The sequence below is a fragment of the Pelophylax lessonae genome (genome assembly GCF_965119305.1).
Source record: "Pelophylax lessonae genome assembly, chromosome: 1".
Classification (NCBI taxonomy): Eukaryota; Metazoa; Chordata; class Amphibia; order Anura; family Ranidae; genus Pelophylax; species Pelophylax lessonae.
This window is the reverse complement of record NC_138768.1, coordinates 692,058,185-692,073,155: the sequence shown is the minus strand read 5'-3', so window position 1 is coordinate 692,073,155 and position 14,971 is coordinate 692,058,185.

Genomic DNA, 14,971 nt, shown 5'->3' with positions numbered 1-14,971 from the left:
TTTAAAGAAACTGCAGCTTCAAACCTCTATGACGTGTTTCAGTTTCGCCGCGTTCAAATCAATTAACTGGCGCTGCGGCGAATTGGCGAGTAAAACAGCAATAATGAATTCCGCCGTCAGCGGGATTCACTTACGATCGCGGCTTCGCCAATTCGCAAACTTATGTCTTCGTGCTTATAGCAGTTTCACATAGCGATGTGGGCTAGTGGATTAGTGCACACATCACATGTCTGTAATTCATCTCCCTCTGCTGTAGGTTTGAGGCTTACCATCTCCACCTACTTTTTTTATTTTCTTTTTTTGTTTATATTGCTAAAATGTAACGGATTACATCATATATATTGCTAAATAATGTTACACTCAGAAGCGCTTGCAAGCTTACACCATTTTAAGTGTTTTTTTGATCTTGTCTGTGTGTCGAATCGATCTTATGAAGGAAAGTACCAAAGGCAAGTGACCAAACCCCTACCCTACTTCAGGGCAAGATGAAACCTCACAATTTTACCATGGTCTTCTTCCCACATTCCATACAATGTTTAGTTCTTTAGCTATATGTGCTTTTTAGCCTTAACACACTCCATTTTTTCCACCATACAGCTTTATTCTGCACAATAGCTAAGTGCTTTGCAACTTCACTGCAGTTCACAACGTCATGGGTTCAAATCACATCACTACACTTGGGATCTCTTTTCACTCTCATTTTTTTAAACAGTTTTTTTAAACTATCTTGAATTTGGGGGGGGAGGGGGGTGTCCTACCCAAATTTCAAGCACATCAATGGAAACAACACAATTTTGATTTTATGAGTGTGGTCCTAGTTTTATCGAGATGCAATTCTTTACATATTTACCATGGTTCTTACAATTTCTTGACCAATAAACATAGGTGTCTGATATTGGACTCTCTCCATATTTCAACAACACAGGCCCTCATAGTCCAACACTACATTTGCCTCACACCTCAACACAACACTGTCACATCCCTACTCTACATTACAACCCCTCACATCACCAGTACAAGCAGCATGCAAAGTGCAAAACTCCGGCCTTGGCAGCTTAATGGGCCATACACTAACAATTTGTCTAGACTTTTTCCTGTAGACTTAACCAAACCATATAATAGAAGCTCAAACCTCAACACTTTCAATTTGGATGCAATCAGGCAGGCCCTTGCACTACATAGAAAATGTCAATCGGAAGGATAAAGTCTTCTCTAAATCTTACAGTGTGGATGGCCCTTTTGTCTGTAGGCACCCACACAAAACAAAAAAACACATGTTCAATTCTAATGTATTTATTTATTTGAGAATGACAGCAGAAGGAGGGATGCAGCAAAAGAATATTGTCACTCTCCAGTCCGTGTGCCTTTACAGCGCCAGACCACGATCTTTGCTCCATGGCTACGGGATTCTGATGTCTTCCACAACTTCCGGCAGAGTTCAGAATCCATTCTGCACCTCTACCAGCTCATAGGGGACAGGCATGGCAAGGTTGCTGGGCAGCTTCCAAGCCACTTTCGAAGTTCCAGGGTGTTCATGTTGGTCATTGGCCATGTGCCTTACCAAATATCCACTGACCACAAAAGAAAATGAGTGGAGTCCATCAAGGTGGGTTTCTACCACCTACACCCGCAAGCAGTACCACTCCTGGAAAAATAAAACAAAGGATAAGACATTTAATATTAAGATATTAATGCCTGTTTGCTTCATTCTGAACTTCATTTAATTTCGACATCACGAGTGAAATAACACATTTTATGCCAACTTACACAAACCAGAAATCATTAATGTAAACATTTGAATACACACCTGTGACGCCAGACAGCCCATCACCACAGGCTTCCCATGGTACGTGCCATGATTCCAAGATGTTGATGTTCTGGAAAATTACAACACCATAAGATACCAAGCAGCCGTTCATGTTATCAATAACTACACAGGTGGCATAGACACAAATAAACACCTGCCAGCTCTTCTCAGCCCTTTACACTATTCACAATACCAACATGTTTATGGTTAGAGGTGCATGTTTTTGCTCAAGTAACACAATTTTACCAATGTTGACTACACTTTATCTACAATGGCAAGTGTCATTGGCAGATGATAATCACCCTCTGTCTCCCTGTGAGTGGCACCTCTGCTAACTAGCTAATTAATACACATGCCCTATCTTGACCGGTTACAGTACTTACATGTAAAGTGGCTAGCAACCAGGGTATTCCGGGTGGCCATACCGGCAGCGGTGCTCCGCCGCCTGGGGGCCGCCGGCTGACGGACCTCTGGCTCCCTCTCCTCCGTCAGCTCCCAAGAATCATCCCGGGCAACGCACATGTTGTGCAACACGCAGCACGCCAGGATGATCTTGGAAGCCTTTGTAGGAGAGTACAGGAGTTCACCCCCAGGCCGGGCCAAGCAGAGAAACCGGGACTTGAGAAGACCTATGGTCAACTCAATGATACTCCGGCTTCTCCGCAAGGCCCTGTTGTAATTCCTCTCTGCTGGGCCCTGGGGGTACCTGATTGGAGCCATCAGCCACGTCAGCTGCGGGTAACCAGCATCCCCTGAAAAATAAGAAAAATATACATTAGTTCTTCCTATCATGTGACTTTAGATGACTCCTCAAAATGGGAGACAATTAGGCATTTTACTAAACAACCTGCTCGTCTGTTTGCAAAAAATCATATGAAACATCTCAACTCTGTCTAACTGCCTAAATCACTAATACAAATGGGGAAAAGGACACACAAAGTGGTGGGTTTCTCTTGCAAGTTCCAACTTGGCCCCTATTTTGTTCCTATTACATTAGCCTAGGTCTTACTTCTGGAATATATCTGCAACTAGAGTGAGGAAACCAATATTGACTCACTTATGCAAAGTACTTTGGGGATATGGCAATACCATTGGAATCATTTGTAGGTTTTCTTTGGGTGGCTAGAGGACACCATTTACACATTGGTTAACCACCTTCATTGGACTCAAAGACAACTTTGCAAATCTTTCTTTTGTGAGCTGCTAAGCTGCTGATCTGGTTGTGTGTGAACAGCCTGACAACTAATAACACATCCATTTTAGGTAGGCTTTGCTTAAATCAGGGTGTACACCGATGTAGCTTATTCCTATGTCTATGTAATCTTACAGTTTATGTTGTTAAGACAAAATACTTTACCAATAAGCCACCCTTCGGGCATTTGTCCACTTTCAAACACCTCGTACAGAGTACTTGTTCTTAACATACTGGAATCATGGCACGACCCTGGGTGACCAGTGTTGACACTCATGATGCGCTGTTTGGCGTCACACACTAATTGGACGTTCACAGAGTGGTACTGCTTGCGGTTCCGGTATTCACTTTCGTGGCTCCTTGGGGGCCTAATGGCTATGTGGGTGCCATCGATTGCCCCTAGGATTTGCGGCATGTGTGCCCGCCGGTAGAAACCCAACTTGACTTCATTCCACTCATTTTCATTCTGTGGCCAGTGGATAAAATTGGGCACTATATCCACTATGGCATTAATGACCAACATGAACACCCTTGAAACTGTGGGCTGGCTAATGCCCATGATACTTCCCGAAGTGGCTTGGAAGCTGCCACGCCCTAAAATATACAAAGTGGCCAGCAATCTGGCCATGCCGGGCACCGCATGGCCGCGCTGTGTGTCCGGGTCAATTTTCTCTGCTATGAGCTGGTAGAGGTGTAGAATAGTTCCTCGCTCGAGCCGGAACTTCCTCCTGACATCAGAATCCCGCAGCTTGTCCAAATAGATCCTTGGAGCAAAAATGCGTGGCTGGCGAGGTAAGGGCACACGGACTGGAGGTGCTGCTGCTGGAGGTGCTGCTGCTGCTGCTGCTGCAGCTTCCCCACCTTCTGCTGCCTCCTGTGCCAGGGCCTCCTCAAACAAGGCACCAATAAATGCCAGCATTGCACCATCTAATGCGTCTGGGATATCGTCCTCCATTTTGAACGCGCAAATTCGCGAATGCGCAGATATATATAGAAACGGCCGCTAATTATCACACCTGTGAGCCAGCTATAAAAGGAGCACATGGCCAATATGGCTGCTGGATGTTATAGATCGATGTTTCTTATGTGCTAGCAAGACCCTGTGACCCACAACCTACATTATCTGGAGGTAAGACAATTGTATCTCTCTCTCCCAAAAAAAAGGAAGGAGACAATTTGTACTTATCTTGGGTGTGCTTAAGTTGTCTATGGTGAATCCCCTCCAACCCACAATAGCTTGGGAACCCCTCAAGTGTCTTTTAATCATTGGCAGTTGGCCCCATGTGCATGTGGTTTGGACATGTGTTTTCTCATGTTTGTTAAAGGTGTGCAGTCTAGATTTGGCATCTAAACCTGCCCCCTTACCTTCCCAGCTTCCAAAGACACCATTTTTGCTTTCCTGATAACTGTAATTTATTATGTGCACGTATGTAGGTCATGCGATTTCTCATGTATGTTTAATGTTTGCAGCCTCCTTTTGCCTATAAAGGATTACACCACCACCACCACCACCACCACTGTGTTTGTGCCATTAGGTAAGTGTTTGGAGGGCCTCGTGTGATTTGTACCCCTATGCGTTTTCTTATGTGTTTTTTTTTTACATTTCTTTGCAGCCTCTTCTGCTCTTTGCCACCACCACCACCACCACCACCACCACCACTGTGTTTGTGCCATTAGGTAAGTGTTTGGAGGGCCTCGTGTGATTTGTACCCCTATGAGTTTTCTTATGTGTTTTTTTTTTCCATTTCTTTGCAGCCTCTTCTGCTCTTTGCCACCACCACCACCACCACCACTGTGTTTGTGCCATTAGGTAAGTGTTTGGAGGGCCTCGTGTGATTTGTACCCCTATGCGTTTTCTTATGTGTTTTTTTTTTCCATTTCTTTGCAGCCTCTTCTGCTCTTTGCCACCACCACCACCACCACCACCACCACCACCACCACCACCACCACCACCACCACCACTGTGTTTGTGCCATTAGGTAAGTGTTTGGAGGGCCTCGTGTGATTTGTACCCCTATGAGTTTTCTTATGTGTTTTTTTTTTCCATTTCTTTGCAGCCTCTTCTGCTCTTTGCCACCACCACCACCACCACCACCACCACCACCACCACTGTGTTTGTGCCATTAGGTAAGTGTTTGGAGGGCCTCGTGTGATTTGTACCCCTATGCGTTTTCTTATGTGTTTTTTTTTTCCATTTCTTTGCAGCCTCTTCTGCTCTTTGCCACCACCACCACCACTGTGTTTGTGCCATTAGGTAAGTGTTTGGAGGGCCTCGTGTGATTTGTACCCCTATGAGTTTTCTTATGTGTTTTTTTTTTCCATTTCTTTGCAGCCTCTTCTGCTCTTTGCCACCACCACCACCACCACCACCACCACCACCACCACCACCACCACTGTGTTTGTGCCATTAGGTAAGTGTTTGGAGGGCCTCGTGTGATTTGTACCCCTATGAGTTTTCTTATGTGTTTTTTTTTTCCATTTCTTTGCAGCCTCTTCTGCTCTTTGCCACCACCACCACCACTGTGTTTGTGCCATTAGGTAAGTGTTTGGAGGGCCTCGTGTGATTTGTACCCCTATGCGTTTTCTTATGTGTTTTTTTTTTACATTTCTTTGCAACCTCTTCTGCTTTTTTTGCCACCACCACCACCACCACTGTGTTTGTGCCATTAGGTAAGTGTTTGGAGGGCCTCGTGTGATTTGTACCCCTATGAGTTTTCTTATGTGTTTTTTTTTTCCATTTCTTTGCAGCCTCTTCTGCTCTTTGCCACCACCACCACCACCACTGTGTTTGTGCCATTAGGTAAGTGTTTGGAGGGCCTCGTGTGATTTGTACCCCTATGCGTTTTCTTATGTGTTTTTTTTTTACATTTCTTTGCAGCCTCTTCTGCTCTTTGCCACCACCACCACCACCACCACCACCACCACCACTGTGTTTGTGCCATTAGGTAAGTGTTTGGAGGGCCTCGTGTGATTTGTACCCCTATGCGTTTTCTTATGTGTTTTTTTTTTACATTTCTTTGCAACCTCTTCTGCTTTTTTTGCCACCACCACCACCACCACCGTGTTTGTGCCATTAGGTAAGTGTTTGGAGGGCCTCGTGTGATTTGTACCCATATGCGTTTTCTTATGTGTTTTTTTTTTCCTTTTCTTTGCAGCCTCTTCTGCTCTTTGCCCACTACTACCACCACCACCACGACCAAGTCTGTTTGTGCCATTAGGTAAGTGTGTTCTGTAACTGTTCACTAATTATACTGTATATGAAGAGCAATCTGCAAATCCTGTTTTTTCTGTTTTCTCTTTTGTCATTTCAGATTTAGGAGTTTGGGGCTCTTTGCTGCTGCTGGACAGCCAGATTCTCTGCCCACCTCGTGCTCCCATGGCCCCACCCACTGGAAGGATGAGAAGGGGCAGGGTGGCCAGGGGGGCCAGGGGGGGCAGGGGGGGCAGGGGGGGCAGGGTGGGCAGATCGTCTGGCTCTGGTGTGAGGGAGGCTCCAGCTGTATCCATGAGGGAGTCCACCATCCCCATCCCGGAGGAGGAAGCCGGGGGAGGTGTTAACACACCAAGTGGACAAGCTGGCTCTTCTGACAGTAGTCCTGGAGCGGGTCCGTCCACCAGAGTCAGCTTGTCCACATTACCCCGGCTTCCCCGTTTCACCCACAATCAGTGCTGTGCCCTGGTCCACGCCTATATGGCCAGATATCAGGCGATACATGGGACCAGGGCCGCGTCTTACTCAGTAACAGAGAAGAACAGATTGTGGGATGAAATCCGGGATGCTGTAAATGCACTGGGTGAAGCACCTCGCCACCGTGACAGTGTGCGGAAGAAGGTCAACGACATCTGTGGGTCCGTTCGGAAGAAGCTAATTGCATGGGCTGCGGAGGGTCTTTATGACCGTCAAGGTCGGCTGGATGAACGTGCACGAAGTTCTCTCTGGGATTATCAATTACCTTTCTTGAACATCATAGGACCCGATACCATCTTTCCCAGAGAGGACTTAGATTCGGATGCTTTGCACCGAGGTAGGATATTATCTTGGATGTCAATTGTGTGAGTTGTTTGGAAAAGATTAACTACTATCCTATGTGTGACATTAAGAGAATGTGATACTTGCCCTTCCAATTGTCCTTTTTTTGTTTTCCCCAACCTGCAATTTGTTCATCTGTAGCACGGATCTCAGCCCCTCCACAGCCCATGCAGCTTGGCGAACCAGACGGACTCACAGGTGTTGACATCAGTGCTGACCCTCCTCCTGGTAGGTCCAATATCATACTGTGCCAAACAATGTAGATGTTTTTTTTTTGCCAAGATAGCTCATATTGCTATGTCCTTTACAGAAGATCCGCAGCAGGGAACACACCCAGTGCAGCTAGGCCTGGAGGAAGGTGTTGGTATGTCTAGTCAAATAATGTTTTTTTGAATCTTATTAACCCCATTAACACACATGTTTTTTCTTAGGAAAGAGTGTTGCCTTTTAGATGTTTACCCTGCAAAACACAGTTGACAGCATTAATGGGTGCCGTCATTAGTAGGCAGACCAAGCCTTCTTAACCTTTGGGAGGGTTTAGCAAGTGTCCTATGAGCCCAGGAAAGCACTTTTGAATGTTTGGCCTCAATGCTTCATTCATGAAGCTAGGAGGGCAATCTGGCCATAATCATTACTGACTAAGGTTATGTACTAAACATGTTTTTTTTTTTTTGTTTTTAAAAGAACATCAGGCCCCTCTTGACGTTGCAGCTGGAGTTGGATCAGGAGCTGGCGACGATTCTGCATCCAGTGCTGTGGTATGTGATATAAGGGAACAAGGTGCACATGTAACATTTCAATGGTAGCATTGATTTTGGACTAGATGTGGCTTACATTGTGTGTGTTAAATTAGTGCTATGACATTCTGACGATGCACCAGCACAACAAGAGTTCTATCTTGAACATCAGGGAATTATGTTATAATTTGGTGTGCCACTAATGTTCCAAAAACATCCAGGATCTTTAAAGTCCGGCCCGTCTTTGATTTTCCAGGTCCAAATTCATGGGTATCGTTTGGTTGGGTTGTCCTGTAGCCGATTGATGGCAAGATTTTAGACAACATACGTAGATGTATAAAGTCATTGGTGTAGTAACAGATTTACCAAAAGCATAAACAACCTACCACACCAGGGTTAATTGGGAACACCTTCATGTTGAATCTTTTTTGCCTTTGTCATATTAGTCACACCAATATAATATGTACCCATTATCAGAAGTGTTGCTAGCTTGGATAATCTTACAATGAACAAGTACTCATTAGAAGCACATCAAACTTTTCAACGTTCTGCTTGGGGTGTTAAGTTGTCAAACTAATCTGAAATATTTAGTCATGATGTTTGATAATGATTTGGTCTATTTCTTCTGCTTTCAGGTAGCCTTAGATGCAGAGGGATTGTCACCTACCCAACTTCGTCCATCTATGCTGGATGTAGCCGAGAGGCTGCTTGATGAGTATCAGGTCCAAAATGAGTTAAGGAGGCGTACTCAGCAATCTACTGAGGCAGTACGTCTGCTCGGGCTCATACAGGAATCTGTAGCAACAATGGTACAGGTTCACCAGGATATGTTACAGGTTCAACAGGATATGCGTAACAGCTTGGTAAGTTTAGCAGACCAGCATCAACGGGATCGGCAAAGTGTTGACACTCAGGTGCTGGCCACACGCCAATGCCTGTTTGGATCTGAAGATGCCCCATTGGCAGAGCCCTCCCAAACATCTCACTCACCTGCCACTGCAGGTTGTGGTAGTGGGAGGGTAATGCCAGTGTTGGCCACTTGTCAGGCAGCTGGGGATGGGACAATTCCTCCTGTAGCCACTCCTAGCACTTCACACTCCGTTCGGACTCCCACACCCCTCAATGAGCAATCCTCCTGCACAACCTCAATGCGCACTGGTTCCACAGTACCCCTTCCACCTGACTACATTCCCTCCACACCTTTATCACTTCACTCCTCCCCAGGCCGTTCTTCTTTTTTGTCACCAATGCGACATGTCGTTTGCCCCCGCACCGTGGACCACAACAAACAATCAACCACCACTCCCCACACATCTTCACAACCCTTGCACCACCAGCAGCATCAAATAGCCTTGGAGCAGCAACGATCCCATCTCATGGTAATGGCACACGTTGCCCAAATGCTTAGGCTGACCCCAGAGCAGATGACACTATTGGCCGAACATCTTCTGTCTGGGACATTTCCAACGTTCAACACCCTGCATCATCAGCAGCCTCAGACAGAAGATATGATCCTAATGGGCCACTTGAGCACAACTCTACAGTTAACCCCAGACCAGATGGAACTCTTGGCACACCATTTGATGGCAGGAAACTTAACAATGCTCACCACACTGCTTCAGGCACGACCACCAACTTGATTTTTTGTTTTTTTGTTTAATTTGGTTTAGTTTTGTTAATGATTTACATTGGCCAATTTTTTGGGCCATTTTTTTTTTTAATTTGAGGGTGGCACAATATGATTTATTATAGTGCTTCTTTTGGGGATGAAATAAAATTTTATGCAAAATGATTAGTTTGTGTTTGCTCTTTGGTTTTTTAGGAGTGTTGGTGGCCAAGTAATGGCCCTGGTTAATGTAGGCATTTATACACACGTGCTTCTCTATCTCCAAACATATGATTTCATGTAAATTTAGATAACTCAATGTTCACATAACGACCCAAGAAAAGGTCTCCCTTCAAATGTAGCTTCAAAACAAGTCTCAAGGCTAACATAAACCAAAGCCAACATACTAACAATTACAGACCACACCACTCAAGTAAACAAATACAACACAAAAGACATTCGATGTGTACACCAAAAAGAAAACTTGGGTAATAAAATAAATGTTTTAATAACACATGTGGGTGTCTACCAACTGTAGCGTACAAAAAATATATTACAATATATAATAGAATGAACTAAATTGCCAATGTAACATTTGTGTTGCAAAGAGCAACATACTTAAATTTAATTTAGATAAACATTTTAAACATTTTTTATGTTTTGACATCATTTTTTGGAAGGTTTTCACAAAAACAATTCTTTTTTGTAAACATTTTTGGTTTTTTCCGTTGCCATAAAAACAACAAGGCTTATTTGTAAACATTTTTGGTTTTGTCGGTTGCCATAAAAACAACAAGGCTTATTTGTAAACATTTGTGGTTTTGTCCGTTGCCATAAAAACAACAAGGCTTTTTTGTAAACATTTGTGGTTTTGTCCGTTGCCATAAAAACAACAAGGCTTTTTTGTAAACATTTTTGGTTTAGTTTGTTACCAAAAACAACAAGGCTTTTTTGTAAACATTTTTGGTTTAGTTTGTTACCAAAAACAACAAGGCTTTTTTGTAAACATTTTTGGTTTTGTCGGTTGCCATAAAAACAACAAGGCTTATTTGTAAACATTTGTGGTTTTGTCCGTTGCCATAAAAACAACAAGGCTTTTTTGTAAACATTTTTGGTTTAGTTTGTTACCAAAAACAACAAGGCTTTTTTGTAAACATTTTTGGTTTTGTCGGTTGCCATAAAAACAACAAGGCTTTTTTGTAAACATTTTTTTTTTGGTTGCCAAAAACAAGGCTTTTTTTGTTTTTTTTGGTTTTTTTGGTTCCCAAAAAAAGGGTTTTTTATAAATTTTTATATTTTTTTTGGTTGCCAAAAACAAGGCTTTTTTTGTTTTTTTTGTTTTTTTGGGTCCCAAAAAAAGGGTTTTTTTTAAATTTTTATATTTTTTTTGGTTGCCAAAAACAAGGCTTTTTTTGTTTTTTTTGGTTTTTTTGGTTCCCAAAAAAAGGGTTTTTTTTAAATTTTTATATTTTTTTTGGTTGCCAAAAACAAGGCTTTTTTTGTTTTTTTTTTTTTTTTGGGTCCCAAAAAAAGGGTTTTTTTTTAAACTGTTTTTGATTTTTTTGTTAGATTTTTGTTTATAATGGGCAACAATTACAAATGTGACATTTCTTTGTGTTGCAACGTGCAACATAAGTAAACAAACAACAAAAAAAAAATACTAGGATCTTTTTAAAGGTGTGACATTCCTAACGAATGGCTCCTTAGGGTCTGGATCCACGCCACAAAGGTGTTCCAAATAGAGAATTCGGTCTCCGCACCACCTCATATAATCCAGGAGGACCTCGTAGGTGAGGTGGGTGTGCCCTGGGTAGAAAAAAACATGACAATTAGTTTTAGGCAAAATGATCCAAACAAGGATTGTAATTAATGTGCCTCAACAAATATGCTTAGGAGTCTATTGGTTGGCTTTTATCAACACTCTGAAGCAAATATGCTAAATTGCTGTTGTAAACCTTAAACTCAAACTTTCACAGCAAATTGTTCAAAAGGTTACATAAGATGGCTTGGAATGTTAGTAGCAGTTCCACCAAAGCTAAGTAAAATGCTTTTCTGCATGTAAACACAAGCAATCATTTTGAAGAATGTAAGGTGTTTTGGGTTCAATTGGTCAACACGATACATGTGCACACATTTATCTCTATCACCATTGGAATCTGTGGAGCGTTCTCTCTCACTCTTACTGTCTATAGATTGAACCTGACACATAGTAGAGACTCACCCTTAGGAATTTTGAGGGCCAGTTCTGGACGGAGCAGATGTGTCTGCTCCCCTGATCTCCTTTCCGCCATCCCAGCTGTGTTAAGAGAGAAGAAAAAGTTTATCAACAAATGGACTCACGCTAACTGTAGGTTACGCAGTCATGAAAACGCTCTAACACCCACTCATTACCCCTCCACATTTCCCTGAAAGTTTTATTTAGACATTGATATGGTGGTGATGCAGATTTGTACAGTGCAAGCGTCATTCTTCTGGGTGAAGCTTGTAGCGTTAAGGATACGTACTCCCTGCTTTTGTGCTGATTGTGTTTTTCTGATGTTTTTGGTGCCTCAGCCCTGCCTGTTCTAAGTGTTGGAAACATATCATTTTGGGAGGGCTGCGGAAAACTAATCAGGTTAGACTTACACTCTCTAGGTTTTTGGGGACAAGAGAAATAACAATCCTCCTTTTTACATGGCCCCTGTACACACCTCTAGGCACCTCCCTCCTGTTGTTTGACCCCACAGCAGGCAGCTTGCTATGGAGGCACATGAGATGAAGCCAAGCACCCTGTGCCTGTTCAGGCACTAGGCTGTGAGCCAGCCTTGCCCCCCTCCCTTCCAATGGTCTCAATGATTAGGAGTGACAGCATCAGGAGGCAATATTGGCATGCTGTCACCTCAGTTAAGGAGGAGGGGGAGTCTGTTCCAGACAAGTATTAGTGCAAAAATTTGGACCGTAAAAAATGGTCCCAGTAAGTCTTAGGGGGAATATGCACACCTATCACTTGGAATACTAATGCATAGAATGCATTCACATAAAGAACCCGCTGCCTTTAGAACAACTTGAAGCCTGAGCGGGGACATACACAGTTAGCATTTCTCCACTTACTAAGTAGACACATTACTGGAAAAGCACACAACTTACCATCATCAGGTTTTTTTGGGGCCCCTGAAGTGGATGGCGTGGCTGGCTCTGGAGAAACTGCACAAAAAGAACACAAATTGTGAACTGGAATGTGGTACATTACCGAGGAAGAGTATTTATGAAAGATTGACAAACACACATTTTCAGTGTTGACTAAATCAGGACATGATTAAATTACAATGTCCCCTAAAAATTTACAAGTACAAAGCACACCATTTCCAATGTAGAGAAACTAACACCAATTTAGAATAGGGTGGCTTGAGATAACTTACAAAAGATAACATGTCCTGTAAAGCTCCCCAAAACCACCTTTCAAACATGAAGGTTAAGCAAGAGTGTTTCATGACCAACCTTCCTGTCACATATAGCAAAACTACACTTGCTTTGACTCCAACTTAGATTATCCTAGATACACATCATCCTAGCACACACAATTCATGTGAGAATCTAATTTTAGGTACTTACAGACTAGTTCAGGGGAGCCTGGAGTGGGGGAGGATGGGGGAGACCCTACATGGGGGGATGGTGTCCCTTCATGGGGGGATGGCGTTGTATCTCCTAGAAACACAAAGACACAAATACAATCCTTGAACAAAAGCTATTTGATAAAGGCACACAGAAAGTAGTCTGGAAACATTGAAGGTAGTAGTTACAGTGGACTGGGTAAGCAGTGGCCCCTCTTCCCCAGTCCTCCACAACAAACATCCTCAATGTCAGCTGCTACAAAACCCCAATGTCAAAATATATATATTACAGCCCTTATATTTACCAGGACACATTGAACACACAAACACATGTAGAATACTTACTTCCCCTTTGAGGAGAGCCCAGGTCCTCATCCGAGTCGGACCAATTGGCCTCTTCTTGGCCAACAGTTTGTTCCTGGCCCGGATCCAGGCGACTTGGCCCTGCCTGAGGCTCCTCTCTTGCTGAAGTTACATCAACCACAAAAGAAAACAAAACAAACAATCATTCCTCCAAGTTCGACCTAATACACAACACACCAGCACATCCACATTACTTACAGGGGGCCTGAGAAGGCTGAGCCTCCACATCCTGATCACTGGTTTCTAAAATAAAAGAAAAACATTATATATTATTTATGGACACAAATAGGCAGTAACCTCTCATCATGCTAGCACCATACTCAATGCCCCTACAATTCAGAACATAGAAGTGCACTTACACCAATGAGATGCATTGACCATGTTTTAAAACAGGAGGGCACCATGCAAATTAAGCGGGCGCCTAAGGCCTCGCACCTACAGGGGCCTTGCGGCCAGTGGCGGAGCACCAACATTTCGAAGGGCGCAGTCAGGGAAATCTCCCAAGTAAAAGATTGCTTTCAATCCTCGGATCAAAAAGTTGCAGCAGTGTGCTGCAGTCCCTTCACTGCGTCTGCCAGGTGTCTGTTGTCCGCTGACACTTACTCCTCCTTCTCTGCCTGGGGATTGGCCGTCTGATCATGTTATCCTAAGATGTGGAGGAATCGGTAGGTGTGTACCTGCACCAGTAGGAAGTGACTGGCCGGTCAACTCACTCTGCTATCATCAGTTGTTGCTCTGGGAGGAGAGCTCCGCCCTGGACCCGGAACATACAGGTAACCAGGCCCAGACTTGATATTTTGCAGGCTGGTCATAGATTTGTTGTGTCCACTATGCAAAGTGGTTGAGTAGCCCCAGGGAAGTTGGAAGAGTCTGAAAATGGTTGGTGGAGGAGGAGGAGAAGAAGGCCCTGGGTGGCTGGGGGACAAGGAGAGGGCCCCTGGGGGTTTTCTAGAGGAGGAAAGATCCACAATGACGCCAGAGTCAATTGCCAAGGAAGAGAGTGGAGCTGAGCAAGTCCTGCCTATCTGACATGAAAGCCAAACATGGTGTAGATGGAGCCCTTTGCCCTACACAATGACAGCACCAGAGGTGGAAGGTGAGTGGTAGCGGGTCTTTGACATTATAGAGCATATGGACTCTGTCCATTATTGGTAGTTTTGTTTGGAGTTGTCCTTTAGATGTTTAACTGTGTTGTTTTTGACCCGAGCTGTGAGGGACTGAGGTATGACAGCCCACTATGCTGAGACTTATAGTGCCCTAGAATGTTGAGGACTGAGGAATCCTTAGTCCCTAACAGAGGGCACTACAAGTCTTAGCATAGCAGGCAGTATTTCCTCATTCCCCTACAGAGAGGATTACAAGTCCAAGCAGGTAGCCTTCTGCAGTGGGACTTGTTGTGCCCTTGACTGTGGTGGACTGAGGAAGGGAAGTGTAAGAGGGTCTCTGTGAGCTCAGATGTATGGGGGAGCTTTGGGGAACACAGAGTTCCCTTTTACACCAGAGTCCCCAGCTTCCCCCCTCAAATAATGGTTCCCAAACTCTCCTTATATCAGAGTCTTCACACTTCCCTCTTACAGTGTAGTAAGTCTGGAGACTCCGATGTAAAGGGGGCTCTGTAAAATGTGATTAGAGATTAGAAATTTCTA